The sequence below is a fragment of the Tyto alba genome, unplaced genomic scaffold (assembly GCF_018691265.1).
Source record: "Tyto alba isolate M040663 unplaced genomic scaffold, T.alba_DEE_v4.0 Super-Scaffold_2, whole genome shotgun sequence".
NCBI lineage: Eukaryota > Metazoa > Chordata > Aves > Strigiformes > Tytonidae > Tyto > Tyto alba.
In genome coordinates, this window is record NW_024881282.1 from 58,959,911 (window position 1) to 58,976,521 (window position 16,611).

At 37.6% G+C, this 16,611-nt stretch overlaps 1 protein-coding gene across 26 annotated transcripts in view; it reads right to left on the minus strand.

The window, feature by feature from the left end:
- Positions 1-16,611, minus strand: part of NRCAM (neuronal cell adhesion molecule) — a 161,377-nt gene that overhangs the window by 96,999 nt on the left and 47,767 nt on the right. For 25 of the 26 annotated variants that reach the window (XM_042792070.1, XM_042792064.1, XM_042792068.1 and 22 more), the window contains exon 2: positions 11,320-11,414. The exons of the other annotated variant lie outside the window; for it this stretch is intronic. The gene's annotated coding sequence lies outside the window, so the exon portion shown is untranslated. The remainder of the gene's footprint in view (positions 1-11,319; positions 11,415-16,611) is intronic. 26 annotated transcript variants of the gene reach the window in all.

The window sequence follows — 16,611 nt, forward strand, 5'->3', positions numbered from 1 at the left end:
CAAAAATACTAAAAGTGCTGACATCACAATACTGTAAACTATGTACCTCATGCAGTTCTGGAAACTCTTTTATCTGTCAGAAAAACATAAACGGAGGTAACACTGAATTGCAGTAATGCCTAGGGTGGTATGAATAATCTTTTTTTTTTTTCTTGTTTGAAAACAACTGGTTCACAAAAAAATGTTTATGCTAGAACACAGGCTGTTAATCATTCGTGACACATTTTTTTATGAATATTTTACTGAGTACTTTTTAAATTGTCAATTCAGAAAAATCAAGATTTGTAAACACTAGATACTCAGGCCTGCTAAGGGTGTTGGAATACATTATCACAAGGGTCTAAGATTAACTGCATTATTTAATTTTTAATTAAAGATAAGCTTTTTGCATACAAAATCATACTAAAGACATTACTTCAAAAGCTCAGCTATTATTTCTTATATTTTATTTCAGGATCTTCATACCATTTATTTTCTACTGCTTTTCCCACTTCACTGAAAAGCTTCGCCCATTAGGTACATTGTAACCTTTCCATCTACTTAAGCATGGCCTAGCAACACAGCAGCTAGCAAAGCACAGAAGAAATAGAGCAGTGGATGAGCAGCAGACATTAAAGGATTTGTGAAGTGGTTAAATTATTTACAAGAAACAATGAAAATGAAAAATATTTTGGAAGCTCCAATCTGTGTAGCTCTATATTCCCCAGATCTTTGTACCTGAATTCTCTATAATTTAAAAAAAAAACTGAAATATATGTACACTTGTAGGATAAAGAAGAACAGAGATCAAAAAGGGGTCTCAAGTCACAGCCTGAAAAAAAAGTATCATTTACCTTAAAAATTATGACACCATTGAAAGCTGCATTAAAAACAAACAAACAAACAAACAAACAAACACTGAATTCAACTGTATTTTAAATTTCAAATTGTTACCCAATTCTCACTTAGTCTTCCACCCAGAAGTGGACTCACACTAACGTAACAGTTACATGACCTGATGGCCCATTAGGACACATCCACTTTTAATCCCAGGGCACCATCCGGTGTCTGCTTGGGTTTCTGAGAGTAAAACTAAGCAATGTAACTTAAGTTTGTAAGTTATGGTTTTTAATTATCCTCCAAGAGGCGTTAATTTAAAGAATCAGTTTTCTTATATGGTTTCTGTATTTTAACTTCAGTTAATATCTCTGAAAAAAAGAAAACCATTCTTTGTGTAGAACAATACAGCCCCTTCCTTCATTAACATCTATGGCCTTTCTTGTGTTCTCTACATTTATCTCTGTACCTCTCTCACAATAATTTCCTAACATAGCATGTAGTTTTCCTTTTAACACACTACTTGGATATTTTCTGGTCACCATGAATGCGCCAATGACAGAGTCAGTATTGCCTACAAAGTTGGTGATGTCTCTTGTGTACTGTTGAACCAGCCTGAAAGAATCACTGGAGTAAAACAGATACAGAATATTAGAGTTGAGAGGGTGGAAGGTGTGGCAAGCTTTTGATGATGTCTGATGACGTGAAACCAATGAGATCTGGAAGTATATGTCCAAAGTCAAACAGGATTAGAAAATGGCTCAGAAATGGTCTCATTTTGAGAACAAGACAGGATGATATTCGCTGAGAGTTATCAAACATGTACAGTGTCTGTTCACCCAAAGGACACTCACTGTAGGCCTACAAAGGCAAGAAGCACCTCCTATGTCAGGTAAAGTCAGTCAGGAAGGAGAGGCAGGAAGAGAGACACAGAAAGAACATGGAAGTCAGAGAGGTCCTCTGATCCATTACTGATTGGGCTTTTGATTTTCCACTGGTACCCAGAAGGGAGAAACTGTGTTATATTCATGGAAATCTTGTGGTTTCAAGATTATATCTCTTTCACACACACATGCACAGTGAAATGTGTGCTGTTCACAGTGAAGAGGTTTAATAAACTGCAGTTTTCTTGCAGGAAAAAAAATTGGCATCTATCTCTCCTTGAAGGCATAAAGTTCATTAAGAAGAATCTCTGTGTTAGACTTGTCTTGAATGGAAAACAGAACCATACACATTGAACACATCACCACTTCTTCTTTATCTGAAATCTACAGGTCTATGTACTATGCCAGAACTCATATGTAATATAGCATGGGTCAGAAATCAAAGACATCGCATTTCCTGAGATACAAAATGAAATTACTAAAATATACTTTTTAAAATAGTCAAAGAACTAAGGACGAGTATTTATTTAATTTAATGGCAAAAAAAAATATGAATTAAAAAATGTGGCACCTGTTTATTAGAAAAAAAGCCTGTGGTCTGCCGCTAGGCTTATTTTTAATCTTAATCATCAATTGATGAGCACCTCTGACTAGTTTCCTTTCCTGTGTGTCTTCAATCGGATTCTTGTACTATTATATGCAGCACCATGGGGTAGCAAGATATAAAAGGCCCCAAGAGTGTCTTGGGCCAGGCTTCAAAGGAGGGAAAGAAAACTCTACTGCAAATAATGCAGACATTTGAGAGACTGTACAAGGAAAGAGAGAAAGGAACCCTTGCTAGTAAAAAATAAAATTAAAATCTGGAAATAGAAAAATCAGCTTTCTACCAGGAGCAACCAAGAAAAGGGTCGGGATTACTGGTCACAGGACTCAAATATGCAACAAAGTCTAAACAGCTCATATACCTGCTAGCAGCAAAAAGCTGAACATTATTTATCTGTCCAACCTTCCATCCACAGACAATATCTGTGTTGCTGGGACTAAATTCCCCATTTTTGGAAATTTTCAGAAAGTAGACTAAGTTATGAGAACCCTGGTAAAGCTAAATTGTTATGTTAAAGTTTGATCTGACCTCCTTGCAGAGGCACATGTGATACAGGCAGCAGGGAAGGAATAGGTGTACACCAGCAGCGCTCCTTCTGATCACAAAAAGGAGGAAGAGATACTAACGCTGCTTCTTCTCTGTCCCTGCTGAGCCTCTTAATTGCAAACAGACCAGATTCCTTCAGCAAAGTGCCACGTGGACAACTGTCCTGAGATCAGGCACCAGCCTTGTCCTCTTCTGAAGGCAGTAGGTGTAGATGAGGAGTTCATTCTGGGTGAGGTACATACAGCATTGTGTTGGGAGCAGTGCAGAGCCGGAGAAATAAATACAAGGAATAAACACCTTGTTACTCTTAACACTTCTGTAAGTTTCAGAAGACTATCTTCATTTTACTCAGGACAACTGAGGCTCAGAAAGTGTAAGTGATTCAGACCCTAGTGAATGGACTGGTATTTTTTGCTAGAAATAGCACAACAAAATACTATTCAGCATTTGAAGACTGCAGCAAAGTCAATGGTGCAATTACTATTGTTTTCAGCAGTAAATGACCTTCTATCCATTTTGTGCCTTCCCCTGGTGTTACTATATGCTTCTGATATAGGGGAACTAACTGACAGATATTTCTGGGGAGAAAAAGAGAAGGAGGAAGTTAATTACAACCCACTACTTGCCTTTATTCTTTCAATCTTAAGCACAAATCTAGATCTGTTAGCCCATTACATCCCCAGCTTCTTCGAAATAAATCTATATATTCCAGATACCTCTTCATGTACTACCGATTTGTAATACTGATAACAGAAACTTTTTGTTTCAGAGATGAATGTGTAGCTCAATCAATAACACACAAAAGACTCTGCTGTCTTAAAACTTTTACAATATGTCTTCCTTTAAACAAATAGTACAAAATTAAAATGAAGTGTTACACTGTATCAATCAATTAAATATTCATATGCATTTAGACATAATACGCTCCTGTTGCAAAACACGAGAAAAATATTCAGATAATTAAGGGTTATCTACACTCCTCTGCAAAAGAACACTGGCCTTCAACAAAGGCTGAAGCCCTCCAGATATTAAAATGCATCACATTTACTGCCTTTATTACATCCATTACATTTCATTGACGCATAAATCTGTTCAGAACATCCAGTAATATTATGTCTCTTCATTACATTTACTAATTCTTCTATAAATTTATAAAACCAAGAAATTGCATATTCTTTTCTCCTTTTATTATAGACAGTAATAAAAAACAGTGACTTAAAAAACAATTTAGCCCTCTCCATGTTGAACTTTTACCCTTTGTCCTTTATATCCTGCTGTGATCTATTCCAGTGGTCTTTTCCTAACTGATTTTGTAAACTGATCTTTTGTGTCGTACAGTATCACAAGCTTTTTTGAAATCTTGATTACGTCCTTTGTTTCAGCTTCTTCGTTTACTACTACACACTCCTGAAAAACATGAGCATGAGCTTACAAGCTGGCAAACCATTCTACAAAAAATTCAGCATTTCCAAGCATTCCACATGACAGACTCAGAGAAAAAAAGTATGTATTCTGCAATTTCATTATGAAAGGTCTTGGTAAAATGCTGTAGTCTTTTTTAGTACTGTTTCTTTGCCCATTTCACGTGTTAACATGCTCCATAAAATATTTAGTAAAATTAGACTTTAAACAAGTAAGTGTAATGCTTCAACAGTATCTTAGTATTTTATAAAGTACTGAGCCAGGTGAGTGCTAAGGCTTTTGTACATCCCCAGTGCCAACCCCTAAAGTCACAGTGGAAGGGGAGCTGCAGAAAACACCCAGCCAGACTTCTTCAAGGTGCACTGCAAAAAGCCAAGAGGTGGTAGTCACAAGATACATCAAGGAAAAATTCAGTCAGACTTAAATAAAAAATTCTCTAAGGAGAGCAGTTAAGGACAGACTAGGTTGCCCGAGGAGGCTGTAGAATCTCCACCCTTGGAGATTTTAAAACCTGAACGGGACAAAGCCCTGAACAATCTGCTCTGAGTCTAAAATTTGCCTTGCTTTGAACAGGAGGTTGGACTGGATAACTTCCAGGCCCAGCAGACTACCTCAAAACCTAAATTATTTTATTATTTTACTAACTGCATAGAATTATGAGTCTTTGAAGATCAAATTATATATATTTGCCATACAGAGCAGCGGCAATAAGTAAAAGCATGTGTATAAGTTTAATCTAAGCTTCCACTGAGGCACCATTATTTTATGGGGGGAAAAGTTATTAACAAAACTATATAAACCCCACTGTCTTCCAAACTGCAGGAGGACTTAAATCACAACTGAAAGTTACATGCACTCACATAAAAAAATTCTTCAGTTGGAGCTTAAAAATTTTATTTAATATTTGTCAACTTAAGCATTTGCTTTATTCTGTCAGATTTGTAAAAACAGTTTATGGTAACGTATACTCTTTCATTACCTCTCCCCTATCTGCCCCTTTACGTTTCTTCATAAAACAAAGATGCACAAGCTGGTGTTAATGTATTAACTGAGAGAAAAGTAGATGGAATCTAGTAGTTGTTCCATAATTAAATCAGGATCAGCTACAGAAATACTGTCAACCATTGGGAAACTTTCAACTAAAAAAACAAAATAGCATTTGTGTTAGAGAGTGCCTTACCTTGGCTTTTGTTTCTATTTCTGTCTAGTGACGTACATAGAAGATGTTTGATTGTACCAGTTTAAAAGTATGTAACTGACTTCACCAACGTTTAAAATGGTTTAAGTTGTTCCTCTTACTGATCCAGAAAATACTTCCCAAGTTTCCAATAAATAAATTTTGAGTGGTAAAGTGTTTCCAAGATCAGCAAGGCTTTCTTACTACTGCAACAGGCCCAAGTGTTTGACAACATCTGGCACGTGGGATTTTTTTCCCAGTTTATACACTCAACAGTGTCATATTTTTAAATAAAATTCTTGAACTACAAGCACTCCTAAAAGCTAGCTTTGAAAGACAGAGAAGGTGCAGTCACGGATCTCTGGAAAGCAAAGCTTTGAGATCATTCAGGTGTACTAAGATCACTCAGGCACAAACAAACTGAAAACCAGTTTCCCTGAACATCAGGAAACACTTGTTTACTGTGGGGGCAACCGAGCACTGGCACAGGTTGCCCAGGGAGGTTGCAGAGCCTCCCTCCTTGGAGATATTCAACAGCCACCTGGACATGGTCCTGGTCAACCAGCCTGAGCAGAAGCACTGGACCAGATGACCTCCAGAGGTGCCTTCCAACCTCAACCCTTCTGTGATCCTATAACCATGCATTTGGTTATGACTCAAAACATTTGGAAATAAATATCACTAACTGAAAAGCTATTTTCATGGTGCATATACATATTTTATTCTGATAAAAGAATCCTGTATGGTAACAGCAAGGTATGTTAACTTAATTTTAAAGACTATCAGCTTTTTGAAGTAGCTTCAATATCAAGAAGCAACAGTAACATAATATTTCTCCTAAAGCTGTCCACTTGATACTATCAACAGTATATTTAAAAATGGACAACAGTGTGAATGGGTGCAACAACAGTTTCAAAGGAGGTATAATAATCCTAACTTGGTTAAAAGAATCAGAAAAAAAGAACAGCTGAAAGAAGCAGTGAAACTCATAGGTTGAAGTTCCCCAAACAAATATTTCTGCAGCAGCTCACTGACCTCCTATTCACCCCCATTTCTACTTACTACTGCCTTCCCTGCTCCTTGTTAGCACTTAACACCAACTCTTTTTTGTGCTTGCACATGTTTGAATGGACATATAGGTAGGCAGGGGAGGTAAATTTAAAAACAATTAAAATTGCCTATCAAAAACTGTGTTCCCCCATAACTGGATCAATTCCCACTCATTAAACAACTATGCTGTTAATTTAACTGAGGTATCCAAGCACCTAAAATGAGGTGGAATAAATTAACGTCTTAATATTTGCGGTTGCTGCCTTCTATGTTTCACAGTCAGTTGGGATACTAGTAAATGCATAAGCAGCAAGGAGCAAAAATATGGCACTCAAATATATCCCCAAGATCTTTCACCATTGCTTCTCTTGCAGGAAGTTGAAATCTCAGAAAGCTTTCAAAGACGCAGAAAAAACAGAACAAAGACTCGTTTAATGTTTCTTTTCCTTCCTTCCTTCCTTCCTTTCTCTCCCCCCCCCCCAATTATGTTAAAAAAAAGTTATAAAATTTTCATTTACGGTATTTTTGGTTGTACTCATGATTACCACAGGAACCAACTCGAATTTGCAATCACGCATGTAGCATGCATGACATATCCTAAGTCATCACCAAGAGTTCTTGTGAAAATACATCAGTAACTGAGCAACTGAAGATTATGTATTTTCCTTACATGGTGTCTTTTTTTAGCAGATTGAAAAAACACGCTGCAGAAGAGCTAAAAAAGGAACATCTGAGGAAGGAGGTCCTTTTAATATTTACAATCTTAAATTTACATACAATGAAATTTACATTTACATATTTTACATATGAAGAAATTAGAGATTGTAAAGTAAGAAAAAAAGCTGGGCAAAACCTAACATTTTACATGAACACTACAATTATCCTAGAAATCATACACTTACTACATTTGGGCAGGCTCTAGATGACCTAGAGTGGCTGGGATCCCTAAATAAGTTACAACTACTTCTGTTCAAAACTGTTTATCTGTAAATGAATTTATGAAACACATCAGATTATTATCACTAAATAAAACTGTGGGAGATGTTTTTAACTTACACTCACTCATGCTTTTCCACAAAAAAAACCTAGCAGCATTCCCTTTCTATAGCCCTCCATTTTCCAATCCATTAAAAATATCTCTGATTTCTAGAGGGAAAATCGGTCACTTAAAAATACTTACACTTACATTCTTGAATAAGAAACACTTTTCATCTTCTCTTTGCTAGTGTAAAGAAACTATGCATTACTGAAATATGCTTCTCTTTTCCAGATGATTTCTCCTGTCAAGTTTCCTAAATTTAACTAGATGATATGCCAGTCCTGTTAGAATGAGGACATTTTTCACAAAGTTTTACAAGGAATAATGTAAATTTGAAAAATTGTACTTCTGTGACTCTTATTATTACAAATAATTTCTCAGATTCCTACCAATTAAAAGCTTCCTTTCTTCAGTCTGTTTTCTTATAGCAAACAGCTGTAAGACACTGTGTCAAACTTTTTTTTGTCTTTATTTTTCACCTCTGGCAGCAGGTCTTTTTATTAGCCAGGGTAGCAAGGTAGAAACATAAACAGTTGCTATATAAACAATGTTGACAATAGCTATGTTGATGACTTCACCCCACTTTAGAATACTCTGGAACCTGACAGCGTTTAATGACTACTCTTCACACCTTTAAATACACACCATTAAAAAAGCATTATTTTAGAAACACATGCAAGTCAGCCAAAGCAAAACTGACAATATTCTTTTAAACAAACCTTGAATTGGGGAGACACTGATTCCATGGAGCAACCCTGACAGCAGCACCTGCTGGGATTGACACTCCAAGCAGAACAGACCAGCTAATGGCTGGCTCGGTGGATGACAGGAGCGCAGCAGATGTTGTTTATCTTGACTTTTTCAAGGCTTTTGACACTGTCATCCGAACTGACTAGACAAATGGACAGTGAGATGGGCTGAAATCTGGCTGAACTGTCGAGCTCAAATGGTTGTGATCAGCACGAAATCGAGCCGGAGGAAAGTCACTGCTAGTGTACCCCAGGCATCAATGCCAGGGCCAGTACCATTTAACCACTTGTTTAATGACCTGTACGATGGGAAAGACTGCACCCTCAGCAAGTCTGCTGATGACACAAACTGGGAGGAGTTTGTGAACACCAGCTGGTTGCACTGGCATTCAGAGAGACCTCAAAAAGCTGAGCAATAAGCCAACAGGAATCTCATGAAGTTCAACAAAAGGAAATAAAAAATCCTGCACCTGGGAAGGAATAATTCCAGGCACCAGTACAAGATGGGAGATGACCAGCTGGAAAGCAGCTCTGCAGAAAACACCTAGGGGTCCTGGTGGACTCCAAATAGACCATGAGCCAGCAGTGCACCCTTGCAGAAAGGAAGGCAAATAGCATCTTGGCTTGAGTTAGGAAAAATGTTGCCAGCAGGTGAGGGGAGATGATCCTTCCCCTCTACTCAGCACTGCTAAGACATGTCTGGAGTGCTGCATGCACTTGTGGGCATTAGAGAAGCATCCTACAGTGAGTCTAGTGATGGACTGCGAAGATGATTAGGGGATTGGAGCATCTGACATATGTGGTGAGGCTGAAGGAGCTGGGACTCTAGCCTGGGGAAGAAAAGGCTCAGGGAGATCTTATCAATGTATATAAATACCCAATGGGGGCAGGGGTAAACACCACTTCTTGGTGGTGCCCCACGACAGGGCAAGAGGCAACGGGCACAAACAAAAACAGATGAAATTCCATCTGAACAAAAGAAAGCACTTTTCTGCTGTAAGGGTAGTCAAGCACTTGTATCAGTTGTCTGAACAGCAAGCTGCTCCAGCTGACCCTGCTTTGAGCAGGTGGGGTGTTGGACTAGATCTCCAGACCCCCTTTCCAACCCAAGGTATTCTATGGTTCTTTGAGGAAGAGACAAAAGGAGAGCAACTACATTTGAGTAATATGGACTATGGACTTAATGTCAGTTGTTTTCTCTGCACAGACCAAGCTTTCAGTAAGATAAAAAGGTTCCCTTGCACACCAGTTGCCTATATCTGACTGCATGCTATGAAGGAAAGCTGTTTAGATTTAGGAAATGCCTCATTGTGCAGATACAAGAAAACAAGTTCTTTTTCTCTACCATACACTTCCTGATGCCCAAGCCTCTAGGTCTAACTAGTATGAGAACCAGCTAACATAGAGATTAAGACAATGTATTTGTTTTCACCAAATAAATCACTTTATTTTCTATTACAATGCCCATTTTAATGGATTTCTTTGCCTCCCCTCCAGTCAGCACTCAAGCAGTAAAGCTAGTGTAATCAAAACACACCTTCTTCTTCCGTAATGCCTGCTCTCTCACATCAACGTCTCGACAGTTTGGTTTTACAGCTTGTAGGAAAAATGAGAAGAACCAAGAGAACATCACAGAGCAAAGCTAGAACATCTCACTCGTGAGGAGCAGGCACCTGTGCACTGACCCAATTAGACATTCAAACACTTGTCAATTTGGAGCTGGCTGGTTGTCACTCATCCAAGTAGCCCCAGGGGACCTATTGTACGGTGGCATTCCCTGACAGAACAACTGCAGCTACGGAGGCAATGAGGGCACAGTGGTAGGGTGCCAGGATCCTGGTGAGCAAGAGCAACCAGCAGCACAGCCAAAGAACCTCAGAGCTTCCTTAACTTGGTTACCATCCAAAAAGCCTTTCAGAGTCTTCAATGGTTATCTTTTTTTCAGCGCAGTCTAGTTTAAAAACCTTACAGTAACAGTCCTCTTTATCCAAAGCTACATTTAACTCTTGAGTGACTAACACAAGAACCATTTCAGAAGAGATCCCTGAAAGATTAAAAAAAACAAAATCTTCTTTGCAGGCAGAGGATGCACTGAGTGTTACTTTTAGTAACACCACCAGCATATAGTTCAGAAGTCAAAACATTTCAGTGCCCATCTTGTCCCTTCCCTGTTTTAAAAATATTATTGATGCTTTCAGATGCGCTGTCTTCTGGAACACATAAATGAGCAATAAAACACTGTGCAGCTATCCACGCCTACACACTATAAAAAGATAGAAAAGGTCTGTTCTACTAGACTATATACAATACCGTATTCAAGACCCCCAAATCAGATTTTTCATTAAAAAAAAAAATCAGATATTAAAACACAGATGACTATTCAGCAGCTAATACTGACTTCAAGTAAGGCCATCTCTGTTCTTATGCTGAAAGATTTATGCAGTTCAAATACAAGAGCAGGGACGGGTTGGAGGAGGAGGGATGAAAAAAGAAAAATCAAAGCTTACTTCAAAACTTCCAAAACAGGCATTTTAACCTTAGGACCTAAACTGTGAGAGAGAAGATTTCTGAATGTCACCATCACCAAATCTGTCATCTATGATAGAAGAAAAAACTTCTATTCTTTTGGTACCAAAATATTTCGAGTTCCTTCTAAGTCCATTTTTCCAAACACACTTTTTTTACTAGCGGACTTGTCCCCTTGTTCTCTCCAGCAAGGAACATCAGAGATGATTAAGCCTACCTTCAGTTATGTGAAGCTATGAAATACTTTTAGCTGTTTTTCTAGTTAACATATTTGATATGAGCCCTTCAGTTGAAAGCTGAGCTGCCATTTTAAAAATTGTATTAATCACAAACTGCTAAGTCAAACAAAAATGGAAATGCAGGTAAATGCAGAACATATTATATGATTACCCTGATAGTACTTAATAGAAACTGAATAGAAAGATAGAAACTTAATGCCAGTAGCTTTTTTTCTTCCCTAGTTAGCATGGGAAAATAAAATTTAGAGGGAAAAAAAATTATCTTACCTTGGTATAAATAGCTTCAGAGCAAGATGGTCTATCTCTTTACTTTTCCTTCTTCCTTAACCCCTGTATGACAGGTCTTTATGTTACTGCCTTGCCTGAAAAGATATTATACAACCTGAAATATTTATAGAGGCAAATAAATACATTCACTGTTAACCTACAACACATAAATCACATATTTCTTGATCTAGCTGCAATGCTAATTAATAATGCCAGTTAAATCAAGTGGAATGGTATTTTAATAGGAACTAATTTATATATGTTGGGCTGAAGAAAAATATAAGCGTAAGGAACGAAAGAAGCTCCCTAGGTTTCAAAATCATGTTTTGCATTTAGGTCTCCAAAACAATATTGTCTGTCACGTCAGATCAGACCACTCACATAGTTATCCAGGTTTGCTGTATCATCAGTGAAAAACACTCAGTTGGAAAGTCTAACCACATCTTTCTAACATTCAGTAACCTAACTTAAGGCCCACCAGGTACCTCTGCCTCCTCAGGACCAAACACTTCAGTTCTCATTGGGATACAGATGCCCAGGCTTCTAAAAAGACATCTGCTGAAAGAGGTTGCAGGGGCTGACAGCAAGCTTCTACTGCAGGAAACACCTTTGGTCACAGTACTTGCCCAGAAAGAGAGAGATCTGGGCTTGACAGTCAATTTGTAAACTGTCTGATCTCCCACTTTCTAGGAGAATATCCTAAGACCTGGTTGAGGGATGGGACAGGCAACCCCTTCCCAACCCCCCAAAATAAAAGCATAATGCAAAAAGAAGGAAACAGTGGGGGAGGTTTTGTTTTGAATTCAGCTGCTGCCTTCTTCATTTATTCACAAGAGTTATGCACCCAGTTCCTCTTTTCTCTAACTCTTTTTGTTACTTGAAACCCCTATTTTAAACAGATTTGAGGTTCTGCAGAGGAGGTTGCTTATTTTTCCATGGTAATGCATGTGTGGAGTTGAACTTTCAAGCAAGTGAGGTTCGAGTAGGATCATGAATTTTGAAAGTGAGCTTCAAAAAATTTCTGAGTATTTCCCTTATGGTCTTTTAATTTTACAGTACATGTTGCTTATCTGCAAACTCAGCTATGCTTGCCACTATATGTAGTCCTTATATCAGTGAACTGGTGATGAAGTGAAGCTAATAGCAACAGATTAGCATCACTGCAGCACCTGTTATTTTATATAATGTGCATAAAAGCATATATTTTATCTGTAGAAAAGTAAAGTTCATCATTTACCCATAACTGCAGATTAGCACTATTTTGTAAGGTAAAACAGGAGACACTGAAAAACCTCAACTTACGACAGTGATAGAGTAAGATCAGTTTAACTTCCCACCAGATTGATAATGCAATCGTACAGTTTCTTTCAGTATACTTTTTAAAGCCTTTTTACTGTTAAATCGGCCTGCCAACTGGCAAAACCCTAACTGTTGACCAGAACTCTCTTGTAGCTGTTTCTTCCAGTAACAAATAGCACTTGTCATAAATTGCTCTTTATCATGCTCTTTCAAATCAACTTGTTGCTTTTACATAATAAAGCACTGGAAAGAATACATTATCTTTGTAACTTTGAAAGTTTGGCATATATAATTTATTTCACTGGGGTGAAATTAAACTTAGGTAATTCACTTCACTGCCTTCATCTTTATTCAGGCACTCAAATCCCTTCCTACCCCCTGCCTCTATATTCAGCTGGAACAGCTGCCTGCAAACCAACAGGATCTTGATGAGCCAAAGTCAACACAGAACTCGCAGTCAGAACTGCTACATGCATGCAACTCTTAATTGACCAAAACACTCGAGTACAACCATGATCACACATATTCTATTACGTAAAGGTAGTGGCTACATCTTCCTTGACATTCACAATGCTTCCCGGCTGCTTCAGTCCACCAACTCACTGTCTCCAAGACAAAACCAGAGCACACTTTAAGGAACGCTCCAGCCCCAGGGACCCTTCCAAAGGCCGGTATGGGTAAAACCGCCTAAGTTTTGATTCTCCACTCCACACAGCCCCGCAGTTCTCCCATGCAAGGCACGGCATCCCCAGTTGCATGCTCCACCTGCCTTCACGCAACATTTTGGAGCACGCACCATGGATTTGCAATATTAAGCTGCAAAATCATCACTTTGATAGGCTGCAACACAGCTCTCACTATTTCAGATATTCTGAACTAAAAGCACTAACTAGGAGCGTATTGAGGCTGCAGGAACATGACAGTACTCAGATGAAATTCAGATTAATTTGGGCAAATATGGTCTATTTTATAATAGGCTAATTTTCTAGCTTATTGAAACAGAGGCAGACCAGTCCTTGCCAATTAGCCTACCTTGATGACAGGAATTTCTTCCTATCTTGCTGTTGTTACCAGTAAAGAAGAGCTGTAGCCTCGAGGGCTATGTCTAAAAGTTAGGCAAGATCTTAAACCCAGAGACAGCTTGTGTAAGACCTCACATACAGCAGAAAACCATACGTCTGCTGACACTGCGGGTCACCTTTCCCAGTCTTCTAACACTCATTAAAAGAAGGGAAAAAACCCTCAGCACTTGGTTCCCCTTACTCTTTTGAAGTAAACATGGTTATGTAATAACATATATGGCTTGGGACATACTATAATGAATTACAATTTTCAGTGTTTTATTGGGAGAAAAGAACCTGTACTACAGTCAAACTGTTTTCAATTGCTGGGTAAGAAATGGTCAGAATATCAATCTCTTCAGATGCCTGGACTACACACATGCTGCTCCAAAAATAAATATTTGCTATAGTTCTTCTCGACATCTGTGGCTTTAACCTATTTACAGTTCATGATCAGATTCTTTCACGGCAACTTTCTTTTCTCTGATAATTTCTTAGAAGTGAGCTTAACAAAAGCTCAGAACTCCAAAGAAATCACACCTATGAGGACTTCTGTAAACAATGTACAGAAGAGCACCTGAACATCCCAAAATCAACTCAGATGGAATAAAGAAATAAAGAAGCAATCTCAGGTGTGTTTTAAGTTTGCATCCTTATTCACAATCCTAAATGCAAATTACTAACTAGATATCTGATTTTGAAAGCGAGAGGAACATTTGTACCCTTACAGAAAGATTATAAGTGAGATAATATGAATTAAAAACAAAAAAATCAAGGAGAAGGGCAAAAAAGATGGTTTAAAAAAAGTCTCTATATTAGATGAAACATGTTTTAAAATTTATTAGAAGTATTTGAGGTCATGTAATTTCTGGTTCTCCATGTATGAGTTTGACCACTAGCATATTGTGTAAATATAAAGCACACTTTTTACTTTTCCACATCTGACACTATGCTTATTGTGCACTTAATTTAAAAATTTGTGAAAGAACTAGAAATGACGTAGTATTGTCGCTCTACAAACTTTTCTACTAATAGTGTTGATAGACTTCAGACAAATAAAATTTAAAATGAAAGATACATAGATTGTAATACATAACTATGCAAAAGTTCAAATGTAAAAAATGCAAATTACAGAAATTCCATTTTTATTTTATAATCTGATTGGCCAATTGGCTTTACACAAAACATATTAAAAATCTTAATTAAAAAGTTAAAACACTTAAATGTTCTTAACGTAACCTTAAAAAGAACAGAATGAGACAATATGCAGATTTCTCTTAAAATTAATAACATATCTATATACACACATATATAATTCAGTTTCCTTTTAATTTATAATACTGAAGAAAGTTATTTAATACAAAACATTTTCAGAGGACGTGGAAAAATATTTGCTATCTGACATATAGAATTTATTTAGCATATTTAAGCACAGTTATATGCAAGTGAACCCTGCAGAGCTCCATTATTCACCCTCATGTCATTTCTTCTTTCAGAAGGAAGGAGTGATGAAGAGCCCTCAGAAAAGCAGAAACTACCCTGTTGGTTGATGAGGACAGCGATCCATCTTTCTGTCATACCTATGTTATTCCTGATAGTGCTCAACCCCAGACTATTCTGGCAAAGTAATAATGTAAAAGAATATCCTAGAAATACACCAAAAATAACTGTTTGGGTTTTCATTTCTCATACACACATCCTCAAGAAGACTTCCTAAAGCAAGAAGTCCAGTCTAGATTATATTAACATCCATAAGAACAATGCATTAATTTCACACATATTATAATAATCAAAACAGCATATAAACTTAATCTGTTCTTTAACATGTTGCAAAGTCATGCCTGTCCTCCATGGATTCAAGTTGTAACTGCACTGATGTCAATTCCTAGACTGTTAACCAAAGTCAAATATTTTAGTAAATTACATAAAAGACATTTATTCTCCTCTTCAGAGGTAGAAACTCCATTTCCTCGTGTTACTTCATTCCAATAAATCAAACTAACTAATACTAAGGTACACAAATATCAACTATGTCAGTAATTGAGAAGAATCGGAATAGAAAAAGGAAATCAGCCATTACCTTGTGCATATCACTACACAGTCCTCATCCCTTTTTGGTTCGGTTGGTTTTTTTTCCCTTTCTTTTTGTTAGTGAGAGGTAAGAATTTGTACCATGCTCCCCTTCATGTTGTAATCTTGACAAAACTCTGCTGTTAAGCCCCGCTGTTGCTGGACTGTGTGCAGAAGCACGTACAAGAGGAGCCGTTTCCAGCAGCCCGTCGCTTTGTCCTCTGCCCTCCCAAGCTTCTGTGTGATCAGCACAGGCTTTGTGACCATACAATAGGGGTTAAACATTTCCCTGTATTTATCTAAAAGCAGAGCTAAATCTGCTTAGCTGCATGAACCTTTTAGTAAAATGATGCCCACTGTATTAGGGTATTTTCCCATTTGTTTGTTTAAGAGTAATCGACTTCTATCAATGAAAAGAAAAAAAGAATTATGGTTCCTTTCCATCATACACAGTGCATAAACAATGCAGCCAGTAAAATCAACGATTTTTGTATCTACAATTTCCCCCTAAGCAACTACTTGTGACTTGCCTCTCAACTTAGAGCTCTAGTTTCATTTCTCCTTTATGTTCATTCTACTTGATAACTTGTCAATGGGGCAACCCTCTGGTCTCCATCAACAGTGTCTGAGAGGCAGATTATTGCAAAAGCTACTATTTGTGCTGAGTGATGAAATTCCAGTACAAGTAAGAAAACTTAAATATGCTGAGAAATATCTGAAAACATTTTAGAAGAGTTGAATTTGCTTGCTCACAGTATTAAAGCCACCAATTTCACACAGCACCTCTGGATCACTTTTGCTTTCCAAGAAACTACCTTGAAGTGACACTGGTACAGAATAGTGGCTTTTTTCAACTCCACCC